The sequence below is a fragment of the Giraffa tippelskirchi genome, chromosome 4 (genome assembly GCF_054371585.1).
Source record: "Giraffa tippelskirchi isolate mGirTip1 chromosome 4, T2T-mGirTip1v1.2.pri, whole genome shotgun sequence".
Lineage (NCBI taxonomy): Eukaryota > Metazoa > Chordata > Mammalia > Artiodactyla > Giraffidae > Giraffa > Giraffa tippelskirchi.
In genome coordinates this window covers 14672826-14686080 of record NC_137278.1, presented here as the reverse complement: position 1 = coordinate 14686080, position 13255 = coordinate 14672826, and the positions used below count along the sequence as shown (strand labels likewise).

At 38.7% G+C, this 13255-nt stretch overlaps 1 long non-coding RNA gene across 1 annotated transcript in view; it reads right to left on the bottom strand.

Annotated features, from left to right (window-relative positions):
- Window positions 1–2469: 2469 nt before the first annotated feature.
- The window catches only part of LOC145545168 (uncharacterized), a 32122-nt gene continuing 21336 nt past the window's right edge, over window positions 2470–13255 (bottom strand). The window contains exons 3-4 of the long non-coding RNA XR_014081927.1: window positions 4122–4164; window positions 2470–2588 (exon numbers count right to left, since the gene is read on the bottom strand). This is a non-coding gene — a long non-coding RNA (uncharacterized LOC145545168). The remainder of the gene's footprint in view (window positions 2589–4121; window positions 4165–13255) is intronic.

Below are 13255 nucleotides of genomic sequence, written 5' to 3'. Positions count from 1 at the left end.
TGATCACCAAGCCAGTTTCTTGACTAAATAGACAATACAGTATCATTTCAGCTTCAGAAGATGTCAGGGGAAAGACCATGCTTGGCTGGGTTGGGATCATAACACATTATGTTAAGAAGGATAGAATTTTATGATTGGATCTTTTTGATTCATCTTCTCACCTCTGAGTCAGAATGGGTAGGTTTGCTTCTCAAAAAGGAGAGAAAATGGTTTTAAAAAATCACCACATACTTGGACTCATTTAGAGCAGTTAAGCACTCTTTCAGAATCACATCATCTATCTTGAGTGTCAACTCTCTAATAGGAAACTTGCTTTACAAATTTTTTCCCTGAAGATCATTTCTCTTGTCAGAAAAGTTAAGAATAAAACCAGAATTGAGTAGTTCCTCTCTCATTTCAAGCATTTTGCCCCAACCTGTAATGTCTTTCCTTGTCTTATTCTCCAGTAGTTGGTCATTTCTCACTTTCTTCAAAGTTTTACCAATCCTCTCTTTGAGATTTAGATTTTTGAAAATAGTTTTTCAGAACTATATTCTATATTTTTATTCTCTATATTTTTCTATATTTTCATTCTCTTCATGTTCTATATTTTTATTTTCATCTTTCGTTATGAATTTTCACTTTCCTTTTACTTCACTTTAACCTCCAAGGGCATGGTTCTTTGTGTGTAATAACATCGGTCAGTCCTGGATGGTGACTGGGAGCTTCCTGATTGTCTAGGTGTATCTCCTATAAATAATATAAATAAATAGTATATTTATAAATAGTGTAAATAATGAATGATGATCCTTATCATAATTATAATGAAATAATCAAGCAATCCCTAGCTAGGATAGGAAGAATCCTTAGAAACTTCTTCTGTATGTCTAACTTCCGTTGTTCCCTTCATTGTTCAGAGTTAGTTTAAAATTCATGGTGAGATCTTCACCCTCTAGCTCAGCAACTGGTCATCAGAAACATGACTCAAGAAATAGCAAAGCTTTCGTTCTTGCTTTTGTTATGCTTCTTATAGCTGAACAAGACTACCAGCAGATGGTCTAAACCTATCTTGTCATCACATACGGCTACTATGTCAGTTTAGTGGTCTTAGAGGGAATATAGCATCCATGTTCTCTTATTTCACTTCTATTTATTCAATCTTTATCCAAGAGTTCTCCAAATGAATGCATTCTGCATTTGTGACTTTTTATTTTGGCATATAGATTTCATTATATACTGCTATCTTAGTTCCCCTGCCAAATAGTTAACTTATTTGTAAAAAGAGATATAAGATCTGTTTATACGAGGGGGGGGATTCACCTGTGGGTAAAAATGGAGGCTGGCTGCCTTGGCAGAATCTCTCGAGGTGACACTGGTTTGATGTGGTTTTTCTCATCCTCATCTCTGGCCTGCAGAGCCTTCAGCATCACTCTCAACCTTGAATCTGTGGAGCAGATTACTGCTAACAAAACTCATAAGATCATCCCGTGATCTTCCCATAAACTAGAATCTCCACACACGTATTTTAGTGACATATATAATTATCCAGCAGAGGCAGCTGTGTTTGTGTCTCAGTAAGTTCTCTTTAGAGAATAATGAATGGCTAAATAGTACAGTCAATCCTAACGGAAATCAACCCTGAATATTCACTGGAAGGACAGATGCCGAAGCTGAAACTCCAATAATTCAGCCACCTGATGCAAAGAGCTGACTCATGGAAAAGACCTTGATGCTGGGAAAGATTGAAGGCAGGAGAAGGGAGCAACAGAGGACAAGATGTTGGATGGCATCATGGACTCAAAGGACATGACTTTGAGCAAACTCCTGGAGATGGTGAAACACACGGGGAAGCCTGGTGTGCAGTAGTCCATGGGGTCACAAAGAGTCAGACACGACTGAGTGACTGAACAACAACAACAAAATAGTACTGGTATATTGCATGAGTAGGAGATATAAGCAAAATGACCGAGCTGGAGAAAATGTCTCTGAGCTGTAGTCATCAGGTTAGAATATTTTGATCAATGTTCTAACTTACGTAGCTTTAACACTTTTGGATAAACACTTAATATCAAGGATCTAGTCTTCCATTTTTTAAGTTATCTCTTATCTGTGTTTTAACTCTGTGAGAATATAACCTCACTTTTTATTCCTGTCGTACAGGAACAGAATTGAAAACCACTTCTTTTTTTATGGTCTCCTTCTCTGAATGTTGAGTTCCCTACATCAGTACCTGATACAGCCTACTCTTCTCTTATTATGTTTCCTTCACAAATCTTCTCCCATAACAAGTATCCAAAACACGTGTCTGTGATCCGTGTTCACCACTGCTTCCTGACTTTGGTCACACAGATGTATGTATGTGCAGGCATCCACTGGTGGGTTTGAGGCCATCCTATTCAGTCCCCTTGTCCAACAACACACTTACACTGTTTCCAAGGCCCTAAGACAGCTCACCAGATATAAACAATTCTCCAAAATGATGAGCAGATATTTACATTTAAGGGATTTTTATTTCATTTCTGAATCTGATTTTTGGTTCTTCATGATGAACAACTGTTGCTTGTTGATCTCTGTATACCAACTCCCTGGACAACATAGAGGATATATGCCTGAAAAGAACATTTTCTGAATTATTTTAATTCTCCAGTAAGGAAATGGTATTGAATTAAAGTGCATTTCTAGTTAGTGTGGTTTATTTGTTTTTAATTCTGGGAACTTAGGAGAATGGTGATACTATTGATGAAGGTAAATATTACAAAAAAGCAGCAGGTGTTTGTGTGTGTGTGTGTATGTGTGTTAGTGAAGGGGAAGGAAAACTTGGGTGAAGGGTGAAGAAGGACCTCATGGCCCAGAGGAAAGAAATGCATGATGGGAAAGTATTATATGATGCCACAGAAAAGCTTTTGCAAGGTGTCAGTGTAAGGATACAATGTATAGTATATTAGACTTTTAAAAATATTATGTTTTAGTCACTAACTCTAAATCAGACTTATCTAAAATGTGTGTGTTTGTGCACATGCACGTTCAATCACACAGTCATGTCTGAGTCTTTGGGACCCCATGGACTGTAGTCCGCCAAGCCCCTCTGTCCAAGAAATTATCCAGGCAAGAATACTGGCATGGATTGCCATTTCCTTCTCCAGGGGATCTTCCCAACTCAGGAATCAAACCCAGGTCTCCTGTGTCTCCTGTATTGGCAGGAGGATTTTTTATATTGCTGAGCCATTGAGGAAGCCATCAATAGATGATAGTATATAAAATGAAAGCTCACAAAATAACTAAATCCACCTTTATTCCCCTGACTATACCTTTTTAATAATCCTGAACCCCTGCCAGCTGGAATCACCGATTCTTTTGAAATGAGTAAACCTGAGCCTTTAAGAACCAATTCTATAATCAATACAAAGTTTTGTTTTATTTTCTGCCGTTTCCAGAAAACCAGTTCTTGACATAAAAAGTCTTCACTTTTTCTCTAAAGTCATCAGAAACATTAAGTATGTAGTGAATTCCCTAATCCTCTAACACCAGTTTTTCTAGTCTGCTTTTAAAACACCCTTTAATTTTTTAATTGCATTTTAAAAAATTAATTTCTCATTTTGAAAGCAGATTTTAAAAAGAGTGCCAGTCCCTGAATTGCCAAAGGTGTGGATGGAGGTACCATCAAGGGAGAGTCGGGACCACTGTGAGTCCAAGAGCCAGCATCTCAGCTGCAGAGCCTTGCTCAGGCTCCCCCAGCCCTACCCAGTGCTCTGTGCAGTAGCAATTTTAAGCTGTGAGGACTTCCCTAAGAATAAATTCCTTAAGGGAGATGGCAAGATGCTTCATTCCACGTGCTGAAACTCACAGGTTTTCATGTAATTGACAGTTGGTAATTTTACCAGTTTTTCCCTTCTGCATCAGTGACTTATTGAAGTGACATTCATAATGAAAAATGCAAGAAGTTATTCTTCCTACTTTTTCTCACTTCAATTAACTAGAGGTGAGCACATCAGCTGCACAGCCTCCCTGGTGCATTAATCACTGGGAAATCATGCAAATTCAGAAAGATTTGTGGCTCCACTCTTAGCTTGAGCAAAAATAATCCTCGCGTAATTGATATATTTGATACATTTTGGATTCCAATTTCAATAATGATTCAGTACCATGGTTTAAGGATCCAATCCATTCAAACAGCCGCCCTTCAACCTGGAATGAAAACAAAGAGTGATACATAAGAAATTAATTTCCATTTCCTCTTCTTTTCCTTCTACTTTATCCTAATCCTGCTCACTGACAATTCCTCCAGGATTAAACACCCATACTCCTCATTAAACCACACCTGACCCTGTCCACCCTTACCTACTCACTTCCTCTAAAAGTCTGCAACATGAATATAGAGTAAGTTCAGTCCAGGTGACACACCATTTTTTTCACTACTTCTTATTTTGGTTGTCCAAAGCGGAGTTTCAAGTTTCTTTGTACATTTCTTTCCCACCAAGCCCACTAAGACCTTCATTCCCAGAACAGTGCCAACAGCATTATGCTTTCAGTTTAACTGGATTAAATGTGTGCTTAAGAGCCCAATCCAGGAAAGGTTCCTTTTAGTTGTGTGCTGTGCATGGCAGATGAATAGACTTTGTAAGGAAACGGCGCTATCTCTTATAGTCTTCAGCCATTTCAGTCAGTAGCTTTCAGTTTCAGCTTAGTCATTTTAAATCACATACTTGAAGACTTCCCTGGTGGTCCAGGGGTCGAGACTTTGCCAATAAAGGGGACATAGATTTGATCCCTGGTCCAGGAGCTAATGGCTTCCATGATAGCTCAGTTGGAAAAGAATCTGCCTGCAATGCAAGAGACCATGGTTGGATTCCTGGGTGGGGAAGATCCACTGGAGAAGGGATAGGCTACCCACTCCAGTATTCTTGAGCTTCCCTTGTGGCTCAGCTGGTAAAGAATCCTCCTGCAATGTGGGAGACCTGGGTTCAATCCCTGGGTTGGGAAGATCCCCTGGAGAAGGGAAAGGCCACCCACTCTAGCATTCTGGCCTGGAGACCTCCATGCACTGTATAGTCCATGGCGTCACGAAGAGTCAGACACAACTGAGCAACTTTCACTGGGAGCTATCTCAGACATGCTTCATGGCCAAGACAAACATAAAACATAAAACAGGAGCAATACTGTAAAAAATTCAATGAAAATTTAAAAATGATCCACATCAACATCTTAAAAAATAAAAACAAATCATATGATTGCAACAATTAAGGGCATGTAAACATTTGTTTTAATGTGAGGAACTGGTTTCTCAAATCCAAGATATAGACAAAAACCTACTTAGAATAGTTCTTTTTGTTTAACTGTAATCGGTATTTAGATGCAATTTTGTCTCAATTAATGATTTAAAAGCTAGATAACCAATGCACTAATTTTATTTTTTTCTTAAGTATTTAGGTGGATATCATAATGGACAAAATTTTATACAAAGATATATTGTAACTTATTTACAAATCATATTTTGTGATATAGCTTTTCCTGCTATATGAGTCCGTGCATGCTCAGTCATTTCAGTTCTACTTTATACAACCTATAAAAATTCAAATTTACAGAAATGTTAAGGATCAATTATTTCACCAAAAGATTTACCAGCTAATTCTACTTTTAAAACCTGTTTCATACTAGAACATCAACAATTAGTACATAAATAACTATATGACTATCCAGAATCACTGCTGATGGTGACTGCAGCCATGAAATTAAAAGACGCTTACTACTTGGAAGGAAGGTTATGGCCGACCTAGATAGCATGTTTAAAAGCAGAGACATTACTTTGCCAACAAAAGTCCATCTAGTCAAGACTATGGTTTTTCCAGTGGTCATGTATGGATGTGAGAGTTGGACGGTGAAGAAAGCTGAGCGCCGAAGAATTGATGCTTTTGAACTGTGGTGTTGGAGAAGACTCTTGAGAGTTTCTTGGACTGCAAGGAGATCCAATCAATCCATCCTAAAAGAGATCAATCCTGGGTGTTCATTGGAAGGTCTGATGTTGAAGCTGAAGCTCCAATACTTTGGCCACCTCATGTGAAGGGTTGACTCATTGGAAAAGACCCTAATGCTGGGTAGGATTGGGGGCGGGAGGAGAAGGGGACAACAGAGGATGAGATGGTTGGATGGCATCACCGACTCGATGAACATGGGTTTGGGTAGACTCCGGGAGTTGGTGATGGACAGAGAGGCCTGGCGTGCTGCAGTTCATGGGGTCACAGAGAGTCGGACATGACTGAGCGACTGAACTGAACTGATACGACTTGGCGAAATGAGAAGATGTGTCCAGTAGCCACATACATCCCATGGACACATTGGGATGTGGAGAAAGCATAGAAAGATGCAATTCTCAGCTGCTTCTAGCCAACAGATAATCTGAAATAATATATTCTAATACATTCTAAGTTTTGTCCATAAAGAAATGATGGGGAAGAAAACCCTTAGAATACCAAAAAATTATCTCTGAGGCCCCAGCATTTCTCACAGTCAAGTCATAACAATTAAACAACCTAAAACAAAGTCGCGAAGATTAAACAACCTAAAACAAAGCAAACCAAAGTAACCCAACTTCCTGCTGGGGAAGAAGAGCATAGAATTGGCTGAGGCTTGCTGCCCTACCATTGTGCAGCCCGTGAAACTAGCCACATGGGTCACCTCCAAGATGAATCCTAGATTAACGCTCACCCTCAAACATTCCCTCCTTCCTCCCCTGCTCATTATGTCATCCCAGCCGCTGTTTGCTGTGAGCTAGAGGTTTCCATTCTCCTTCAGCCACCAAGACACTTAGTGGTCGCTGGATTCATTACTGGTGTAGGAACTTGTTAGCATGCATAGCTTCTCTTATTAGAGATTCCCAAATTCCTGCCACTTGGTCTCATCTTGGGCCTAGCCTTGGATTTCTGTGTCAGAATTTGCTTCACATGCACTTTCTTCTGTCTTTGTCGATAATCACCAGTAGTTTCAAGCCCTCTGATACCCATGAAAGAGGAAAACTGCACGCAGCCCTTCAAGCTCCAGCAGGCTCCTGGTACCCCAAGATTTTATGATCTCAAATCTCTGCACCACGTTCTTCAGAACACATTTCAAAAGTAGAGTTCAAAACTAAAATGTGTTTGTAAGTGGTTCCTTTCTCCCATCTTGACATCTAATTTGGTAATACTTCACTTAACTAAGAATCATGCCAGCACTGTGCTAATTATTTAGCCCTTCCCTGGCTTCTGCAAGCTTTAATTAGTAAAAGAAGTTTTCAGGACAAGTTATAATTTGCATGCCAACAAATTTTCTTATAAATTACACAGGAAAGGTAAAATTTGGTACCATCAACTCCCTTTACACAGCTTGATCTATTATACAGACAGATTAGCTGCAGCGTGTACCTGAATATGCTGTCATGAAACTTGGTGAACATTTTACTCCATTTTTACCCCTACCTTAGATTACAATTTTATTTTGATTTTTTCTGTAAATCTCTACTTGTTATGGGCTTCCCAGGTAGTTCAGTGGTGAAGAATTTGCCTGTTAATGCAGGAGATGGAGAAGTTGTGAATTTGAACCCTGGGTTGGGAAGATTCCCTGGAGGAGAAAATGGCAACTCACTCCAGTATTCTTGCCCAGGAAATCCCATGGGTGGAGGAGCCTGGTGGGCTACAGTCCATGGAGTTGGAAAGAGCTGGACACAATTGAGCAACTGAGCACTACTTGTAATAGCACCACAATTCACAAGCCAAAGTAACTGCACCTGAAGTATACGGATATTGTTATCACATTAGATATCTCCATAAAACTAAAATGATTTTGATATGACCTACCAGTGTGTGTCTTACTCAGTAAATCACAAATGTAATATCAGATGAATTAATTTTGAAAGTCAGACTTATTTCAGAAAAAGAAGATTTGACTTGAATGAGGCCATTTTGGCTATGGCATCAGGGTCCAAGATCATACAATATAAGTTTATAATGCAAGTCCTACAATGTACTCTAACTTTCTAATTCTAAATAAAACTACATTTATATTCACTTATAAAATCATCTTATTTAGCTTGCAGATCCTTCTTGCCTTCCTATGTGTGGAACTTCCAGGGGAGTCCATGCTCTCAATTTCAATTTTTGCTTTAAAAGTTAATTTCTAAAAAATGGTATCAGAAGATGAACTTATAAATTTTAATAATTCCCCAAAATGGGCTTATCAGATGGTACGGTCCTACTGTCTCAGTCATCTCCTCTCATCCAGAGACGTTGTACCTGGACAAACAACCGCTGCGTGAAGAAATGATGTTGCCAAAAATCTTCTGCCAGGACTCTGGACATTGACAAAAGCAAACATTGGACTGATAAGTGATAATCCATGAACAAAAGCTGGATTTTGTGTAAGAAGGGCAGAAGTCTGTTCTTGCCTGGGGCCTCCCCGTCCCCACACAGCGGGGTCAGTGGGATGGTTCTACCAGTTGGGACAAGTTGGGATGACAGCAGCTTTAGTGGCAGAGGGGCCCAACTTGATTTGAATGTGGTGTGTAAGACATAATGCTCACAGCATCTTCCATGATAACAGCAATACCGATGGCCAACCAACAGAGAGAAAGAGTGGCTCTCAGTGTTGTGGGTTGGTTCAGGCAAACAACAGATTGGCTGGAAACTTACTAGGGAGGTCTAAGAAATGAGATAGCTATAGGGTATCAGAGTAATGACTGGCTGACTAAAATGCTACTCAGACACACGGTGACCGTAGGAAGCCAAGGTCACTATGGACAGTGACTGCAGCCATGAAATTAGAAGACTCTTGCTCCTTTGAAGAAAAGCTATGACAGATATAGACAATGTATTCAAAAGCAGAGACATCACTTTGCCAACAAAGTCCATATAGTCAAAGTTATGGTTTTTCCAGCAGCCATCTATGGATGGGAGATTTGGACCATAAAGAAGGCTGAGCGCTAAAGAATTAATGCTTTTGAACTGTGGTGTTGGAGAAAACTCTCGAAAGTCCCTTGGACGGTAAGGAGATCCAACTAGTCCATCCTAGAGGAAATCATCCCTGACTATTCACTGGAAGGAGTGATGCTGAAACTGACGTTCCAATACTTTGGCCACCTGATGCGAAGTCAACTCACTGGAAAAGACCCTGATGCTGGGAAAGATTGAAGGTGGGAGGAGAAAGGGGACGACAGAGGATGAGATGGTTGGATGGAATCACTGACTCAGTGGACATGAGTTTGAGTAAACTCTGGGAGATAGTGAGAGACAGGGAAGCCTGATGTGGTGCAGTCCGTGGCGTCGCAACGAGTAGGACATGAATCAACTGAACAACAACAAAATTCATATTCATCTCATCATCTTTAGGTGTTCAGTTGTGTCCGACTTTTTGCAACCCCAAGGACTATAGTCCACCAAGTTCTTCTGTCCATGGGATTTCCCAGGCAAGAATACTGGAGTGGGTTGCCGTTTCCTACTCCAGCAAATCTACCCAACCCAGGGATTGAACCCACATCTCTTGTGTCTCCTGGATTGGCAGGCAGATTCATTACCACTGAACCACATGAGAGGGTATAATATATAATTTTAAACTGAGTAGAAACAGCAGCAGCCACACACCATAGGGGAATGGATTCCATCAATTTACTCCAGGCAAGGTACAACACAAACAACAACAACAAAATATGTTAAACAATTCAACAACAAAAATTCCCAGGGATAAAACTTCAGAATCCACTGTTGTTCAGTTTCTAATAAAAATTGAGACTTGCAAAGAAACAGTAAAGTTTGACCTACATCCAGGGTGAACATTTATTGCATCTTTTTATTATACTTTTATTATAAATCACCTCCTTATCAGGAGACAAGTGGTAAAGGTACAGTGAAATTTCCAGTCATAGGCTTATCCTATAAACAGGTACTGAGAGCTGCTCACTCAGTTCCAGACACTCTGCTGGGGCCAGAAATACACTCTGTATACTATAGAGCCCTATCTCCCACAATTTTGCATTTGTTGTCAAGAAAACAGACAAGTATAATACTCTGTGATTGGAGCCATGATAGAGCTAAATGTAGCATATTTTAGGGACATGCAGTGCAGACTGGGTTCTGTTTGGCCTGTATTGGGACACAGGTCAACCCTAGATTTAGTTATTCATTTAAGACACATCTATTCAGCAAGCTAACTCAGTCCAAAGCAAGAACTCCTAAGAAAATACTTCCTCAGATCTCAGTGTTTATTACAACTGTGCTGCTAAGTACGGTTATCATCTTGATTTTACACACTTTCATCAGCCTTTTTGGAGAAGGAAATGGTAACCCCCTCCAGTATTCTTGCCTAGAGAATCCCAGGGACAAAGAAGCCTGGTGGGCTACAGTCCATGGGGTCACAAAGAGTCGGACACGACTGAGTGACTAACACACATTCAGCGCTTACCTTGTGACTGATGCTACTAGGTCCTAGGAATACAAATATGAAGGAACTTGGGACCTCACTTAGAACAGTTCATAATCTAATTGGGGAAGCAGAAAAGTGGACAAAACCCTACATATGTCAATGGTTTATGTTCAAATTATTCTCATCCTACATTTCCAGGAAAATACAAAAATCCTTGGATAAGCTTTCCTGGCAACTCTGATAAAAGACCTTTTCCAAGCTGAATGAACCAAACCCGAGCATTTTTGTTTATAAACATGACCACACCAGCTTGTTGTGTGGCCACAACGAGGTACCTGTAGAGACAGCAACAGACTTTTTATTAATGTCAAACATAGATAGTTGTGTTAATATTATTATTTTTATACAGCATGTCATCACAAGTTAAGTACTCTAATGATGATTAATATTCAACACAATTTGGACCAGATGACTGCATAGACTTCAATTTTAGTTTAAATATACTAAGCAAGTTGTTGACTTATCAATTCAGAATCAAATACAATGAACATTTTTTCCTAATAAACTTACCCAGATAACAAAACAGTTTGAAGTACCACAATCACTATTCATATGACCAGGCTGAATCTATTACAAGTTTGTAAAATATCCTAAGCCCAAAGTTGGTACAAGAATTACTTTATCTCTTGACAAATAAGAGTCTAATTAAATGTTCATGGTTCTGCCCAGAAGAGATGGTAGTTTCATCTCAATGCTAATTAGTAATCAGAGCTTTATAAAACTACAAAATCTTTATAATCTCAGAATCATCAGCATTGTTCTACATGTCTCAGACTTTTAAAGAATTGTAAGGGGCAGGTATATACTTGGTATAATTTAAAAAAACAGTGATAATAATTAGTCTTCTGAGATTAGATAGAATTGAATTCAATCCCCCACTCTGAAACAATAGCTATTTTTTTCTTAACACTTTTACTGACTTTATACATTAGCTATGATACCTCTTAGGTTTTTTTCTTAAACTTTCTGTTCAGTCTGGAGTTACAATTTAAATAATTAACTATTATAGATATTTATAGATGTTGTATATGAAATGTTTTTAGAAAAATCTAAATTTAATAAAAAACAATTCCTCCCTCAGACTGAATATATTTTCAGCAATTTTATCTTCATGATATTTACATGATTCTTTGTTTATATTACCATAAGCAGTAAATGTAAATAAAAACAGGTAGTTCTTTTAAAATTTTTGGCTTTTTTGTTTTTTGCAGTTCTAGAAGCTAGAGCCCTTGGGATTGCTTGATTGAACTTATTTAAAAGTTTTGCCCAGGGCTACTTTACCTCACTTATTTCTACAACTACAATAATATACAGATGACTAGTGATTTTTTTTTCATTCCAGCCTTCAAATTATATTTCTCTCTAGAAATGAAATGTGTTTTAAAATATGTTAATAATAAAGCTGACTTTTAAACAAGTAGGTTAGCATCAACTTATAGAGAGTGAGGAGGGCTCTATAAGCTCACTATTTCTAAAACAGAAAGTATTCCTATCCACGCACTCATATAGATGCATATCTGGGTTGGTGTGTGTCCACTCATGATCTGTGGACATTATTAACACTGGGACTGCACACTATTTTCTTTCTCCCATTTCCCTTTTATTGATGTTTCCTCTTGAGTAATGTTTCCAGTATTGAGCTGAAATCTTCTGAGCCCTTGACATTCAACTCCTGTGTCCATGCATGTTCCCCCAAAGAGTCTGTTAACAAACATGCGTATGTCATCATATCACCATATGTTGAAGCCCTGTAACAGAATTATATAAGAAGTTGGCAAGTTTTCCGCAACTTGAGAGATTTAAACAGGGACTGGATTCATTCCATCAAGGATGTGAAAGACTTGTATACTGAAAACTGAAAAACATTAGTGAAAGAAATTGAAGAAGATCTTAATTAACTGGAAAGGAGATAGTCACTAATATAGGTGGAAAACAAAATTATAATCCTAAAAAATGAAATAAAGAGAAAAATATATTTGCCATTTTAAAAGTAAAAATATTCGGCAGAAAATAGCACATTTAGAAAAATGGTACAGATGAACCTGTTTGCAAAGCAAAAAATAGAGACACAGACATAGAGAACAAATGTATGGACAGCAAAGGAAGAAGTGGGGTTAGGAGGAATTGGGAGGTTGGAATTGGCATATATACAGTACTGATACTGTATATAAAATGGACATTTTATACACATTATACTGTGTATAAAATGGACAGCTACTGAGAACCTACTGTGTAGCACTGGGATCCCTTCTCAGTGCTCTGTGGTGACCTAAATGGGAACAAGATTCAAACAAAGGGGATATATGTATCAGTTCAGTTCAGTTCAGTCGCTTAGTCCGATATATGTACACGTAGAGCTGATTCACTGCAGCACAACAGAAACTCACACAACAGTGTAAGGCAACTGTATTCCAACAAAAATTGTAAAAAGAAAAAAGAAAATAGCACATTTTGCCTAGAATAGGAAAAGTATGAATGTTTCAAATGTTACAAAGCATCACTACAAATCCCTGGGGTGACTTTTAGAGATCCTGACTTGTAGGGTGAGGATCAAGCCTGGAGATCCACTTAGGTGGTTCTTATTTACCAAATATGTTGCAAACCACTGACCTACTTAGAAAAAGAACCTGAGAAAAAGAACCTTTGGAACTCTTCTTACTGCTGGCTCTCCTCAGATCGCTGCCTCTCAGGTCTCTAGTTATGGTTGTTCAGAAATGGTGCCGTTTGGCGCTGAGATACTGACTCAGTGCTCATGAGAATGAATACATACTGGAGGGTATTTGAAAATTATAATCTGTGGGCCTACAGGGAAGTGGAAAGGCAAATAGCTTGC